This window comes from Lygodium microphyllum, chromosome 11 (genome assembly GCF_053477565.2).
Source record: "Lygodium microphyllum isolate KBCC chromosome 11, Lygodium_microphyllum_v1.1.10, whole genome shotgun sequence".
In the NCBI taxonomy this organism is placed as follows: Eukaryota; Viridiplantae; Streptophyta; class Polypodiopsida; order Schizaeales; family Lygodiaceae; genus Lygodium; species Lygodium microphyllum.
In genome coordinates this window covers 125,797,148-125,802,451 of record NC_141145.1, presented here as the reverse complement: position 1 = coordinate 125,802,451, position 5,304 = coordinate 125,797,148, and positions in this window count along the sequence as shown.

The following is a 5,304-nucleotide window of genomic DNA, read 5'->3' as shown; positions in this document are numbered from 1 at the left end:
TTCCACAAACTCTATGTACTCTGGTCCTATCAAGGGTGCTTTCGGAGAGAGACAACTTTCCTTTCCTTGCATGATGCAACACCCATGACCACATTGACTATGCACTTGGGGCATTCTTTGATATGTGAAGGGTTTGAAACATGGAGACATTCCATGAGATGTGAAATAAGACCAATGTGCTTCAAAACTTGGCCTTACGGAAGAGACCATTGGCTATGTACAATTGCTCGTTTGAGTTGTGGGCAGTATATTTGACTCTAGGATAGTAGCTTTTGCTTTGTTTACAGATAAATCACTATAACTAGTGAAGGCACTTGGGCGAGGTGTTGGTCTAATAATAGGGGAAATAGTGGAGACAAAAGTGTGTTCTTCTGTGATCCCAGTATTTAGAAATTTAGGTGTCAACTCTGATCTTTCTTGTGTCAACTCAACCAAGGTTGCCCGTTACAACTCTCAATCTTTGGTTCTATAGAAGCAATGTAATCTTCAAACTTTTGATGTCGTTTTGTCCCACAATCAAAACCAGTTTTGTTGGCTGAGTCTTATCAATGTTACTAATTTCTTCCTTTGGTTTATCTAAATGATCTGATGACAATTCTCTCCTTGCTTTCTCATCATTAAGATACTTCCAACATAATGTTGAATTCCAATGGTTTTTTATTGTGTTGTCAGTACGATCAGCAATTGAAGCCGATTTGTTTCCATGTTTTGCATGAGCTTCAATAATCTTGCAATATTCTTTCTCCTCATGTGATCTTGATGCCCCTGTTCTAGAATTGAGTGAAATGTTCACCATCTTTAGCCTTCACGATGTTCTTGATGTCGATCCTCTTCTCAAAATGATCTTCCTTTTTTCCAAGCTTTTTTCACTTCTACCCATTAAAGTAAGGTAAATTTGTAGCAATTATCTTGGCTTTACTTTCACCAGCCGGCCGACATGAAAAATTAATCATAAAGATTCCAGTTGGCTACAGCAATATCCTCCCACTTGCTTTTGAAATCATGCTCAAATACCATTCCCAAAGCTTATCAGTTTTGCAAGTCTTCTGTATCTTTGGGTGACAATAAAGTATATAATCGTCTCTTTTGAGAGGAGAGCATGCCCATATGTAACAACGGCTAAAACCACGATTCTTGCAGTAGTCCAAGTAAGCAATCATTATCAATAGATGTATTTCTTTCTTGGCAACATGATGTTTCTCCTCGTTACCTAGTTTTCGGTGTGCTTCATAACACCCTGAATAAAGCTGAAAGTTGTCAGCACCCTGTTGGCAGTACCAAAGATAGCATGAGATAATAAAATTGTGCCACTACGACCATGCATGGTGTAAGTGTACCATCATAAAGTCCTCCTTCATTGTCGCAATAGATTGCCCTAGCTTTTGCATAAGTTGCAAATCCTTAGATCCATTGCCCGCAAGTTTTGCATGTGTTGAGACTTTTCCTAAGCCTCCTGGCCACCATTTGGTAGCTGTTAAAGTTGGACTATGTATGAAAAACTCATCCATTGAAGGGTCGAATGCCGTAGTAGTTTCCAACCCTTGCACATTTGATCCATGCCCAAGTTCTGCCTATGCATAGCATTCTATAATAGATTGTCTATACGCAAGAAGCATGTAATTCTTTTCTCTTCAATAGACTGCACATATTATGAAGCCATCTCAAAGCATGAAAGATAGAGTTCTCCCCTTTCTTCCCTCTTAGCTAGTGCACATGTGAACAAATCACATGAATACCATAGATCTCCATCTGCATGTTCCCCTTGACCACAAGTGAATACAAAAAAAATTTAAGATGGAATCAAGCAATCAAATTTCCAAATTGACAGTTCAAACTAAACGGTAAACAAAAAGACACACACAATGAAAAACAAATTTCTAATGACATTAACTAATGAGTTCAAAGTCTTGGTGAAAAACTTCACCCTTAAGTTCGTAGTGGTGGACGCGCAACGTCACGACAATAACGAGACACGCTGATTAAGATATGCCTTGTGGTCTTGGACATCACAACCATCATCGTTTTCCATTTTTTTTACATCACACAAACAATAGGTTTTTGTTCTCATTCTCTTTTTCTTTTTTTATTTGCCCCTCTTCATCCTTCTTTGCTTCTCGCTCCCCCTCTATTTCTATAAATGTTTCTTTATCCCCCCCATCTTCCCTCTCCACTCTCACTTTTCTCACTTTTCTTTTCCCTCCCTTCTTTTCTCTATGTCTTTCTCTCGTTTCCTCTTCATTCACACTGATGTATCTCGCTAAAATCAAAATCAAAGATAAAAAATAAAAAACTCATAAAACAAGGCATTGAAAGACTCTCTCTTCCCACCCCTCTTCGTGCGTCTCTTCCCTCTCTACCATTCTCTTTCTACAATTTTGTTCTCTCTAATTCTCTCGTTGTTTATGTTTTTCTCTCTCTTTCTCTCGCTCTCTATTTATTGTTTTTTCTATCTCTCTTTTTCTCCATCTTTTTGTCTCTTTTTCTCCAATGCTCTTTCTAGCTCTCTTTTTTTTCCCACTATCCTTCTTCTCTTTACTTCACCCTTTTATCCACCTCTCCCTTCACTCTTCATTTCGTGTTCTCTCCCCCTCTCTTTCTTTCTCTCTTTCTCTTTCTTTGTTGCCCCTCTCTTTGTTTCTCTCCACCTCCTCATTGTTTTCTCACTCATTCTCCTCTCCCCCTCCCTTTCTCTTTCTCTTTTTTTTTTCCCACTATCCTTCTTCTCTTTACTTCACCCTTTTATCCACCCCTCCCTTCACTCTCTGTTTCGTGTTCTCTCGCCCCTGTCTTTCTTTCTCTCTTTCTCTTTAATCTTTGTTGCCTCTCTCTTTGTTTTTTTTTACCCCCTCATTGTTTTCTCACTCATTCTCCTCTCTCCCTCCCTTTCTCTCTCTCTTTCTTTGTTATCTTTCATCTTTATTCTCTCTCTCTCTCTCTCTCTCTCTCTCTTTTCATTTCTTCTTCTTCCGTCTCATTTCCTCTCTTTCTCCCTCGATGCATCTCATTCTCAAGAAAAACAAACAAAAGAAAAGAAGAAATCACAAGAACAAACCAAGAGAAGACAATGTACTTACCGCAAAGGCGCGATGATGGATTCTTCATCTCTTCTTTGCAACGCCCCCTCTTTCTTCTTCGTGCAGTTCTCCCTTTTCTTCCCGAATGATGACGGCGATGGCGACGAGAAGCTCTCCTTCTCTCTCTTTCTCTCTTTCTCTCCCTCTCCCTCCCAAAGTCATGATCTCTTTCACTCTCTCTTTTTCTCTCTCTCAAACTCTTTGCGACAAAATGCTGCGCTTAGATTTTCACAACTTTTTTTTCCTCAGAACGGCATTGGTGACGCCACTATTTTACATCAGAAATTACCCATCGCTATACCCCCATTCCCTTGTAGTGAATGTCATGGCAAGTTGTGGACCAAGATGATGTTGATGATGAGGGCAATGATTGAGTTAGATTTAAAGGCTTGGTCTTGGTCATGAGGGTTGACCGAATCCAGATGACTGAATGCAGACCAAATGAACTATCGATCAAATACACAAGCAATTGACAGGGCTGAATTCGTATGGACGATGTCATGACACTATGTATAATGAATAGCCCAATTCTTTTGTTGGTAAAGCAAGTAACATGTCATGACTGAGGTTAACTCAAGTCTATGTTCAAGTGTTGTAGGATGTCAAAGCCAAAAATATAAAAGAAAAGTAGTGTGTTTTACAAAAAGTAGATTTTGGACTATTTTGGGATGAATTTTGTAATTCTGGCCGTAAGGGGCTTGCAAATTGGACCTATTCCAATTGATTTGAGTCCCTTGATGGCTATTATCTGAGTCTGTATGCAAAAGTTAGAGTAGAATCAAGATGTAGGAAATTTAGGACATGACGGCACTGTTGAGATGGAAAGCTCAACATGTGCGGACATTGATGATGGATCACCTAGCTAGATGAGTCCGCACGTCTACACTTAGCACATTGGTGGTCATTATGATACTCACATGACCAATGACTTATCACTTTTATATTTAGTTTGTTACACCTACCTACTACAGCTGGCAAAGATATAACGCCAATCGATTAGTGTAGTCAGTTATGCACTGTTTGACTTAGAAGGCCACTTTCCTTTATGTTGTATCTTATCTATACTTTGTGTATATTGTATAGTGTGTGGAAGAAGAAGAAGAAACCAGTAAGAAAACGTTTTGGCCTCCATCTCTTTTCTTGTGTTCTTGAGTGAGCTTCCTCTTGTGTATACAATGTGTGTTTGGCACAGCAGCTCAAGCACATCCTCCCATCATGCGATTCTTGACATGGTATCAGAGCTGCGCCACTGAGAGAGGCTGAAGTGAAGGAGAAGAAGCAAGGTTCGAGCAAGCAACCAATGGGTAAGAAGCTCTCCCATTCTTCCACTCTCTCTTGGATAGTGCCTGTGGAGGCACTGGAAGCAGGCTCGAGCAAAAATCTCAGGTTGCTGTGAGATTTGGTGTGTGAGCAGATCACTGTATATTCTATAGAAAGCCCTTAAGGGCTTATCCATAGTTATTTTGGGCGTCTGAGGCCGTTTCAAGCCCCGTTTTAGAGCCGCAAGGTTGTGGACAACAATTTTAGGGTACACCGTGATTTTGACTGTATTGACCGAAAGTGGGTGCGCACGTTACAGATTGTGAATCTGTAATTTTTGAGGTGTCTGTAGAAAGCAAACATAAGGTTTATCTGCAAAAAGGTTGTAAATTACATGTACTATTGAGCAATCTGTGAAAAAGGTTGCCTAGTGTATTGTTGTGCACGTGTTGTGAAAGATTGCAGAAGATTAGCTTGGTGTGTTGTATCCTTGTTTGTGATAATGGCAGATAACAGTGAAAATCCCATTATTGAGAAGCTCGACAAGAACAACTACCCTTCATAGAAGTTTCGTGTGACGAACTTTCTCATTGGAAAGGGCCTTTATGAGTTTGTTTCAGGTGAAGAAAAGGAGCCAAAGCTGGGTATCCCTTCGACTGCAGATGAGTTAAAAGCATGGAAAGAGTGGAATGCGAGAGACAAAAAGGTGATATACTGGTTATTTACAGTCATTGATAATACGACGAATGCAGAAACTTTACATGTAGCATGGACAATTTTTGAGAGCATGTTTTCAATAAATACAAAGGCACGAAAGATTCAACTCAAGCAAGAGTTGAATGCCTTGAAGAAAGGAAAATTGTTTGTCAATGAGTATGTGTTGAAGGTGAGGAGCTTTGCAAATGCTTTAGCACCGATTGATGCAATGCCGGATGATGATGATTTGGTTTCATCCACTCTGAGTGGCCTT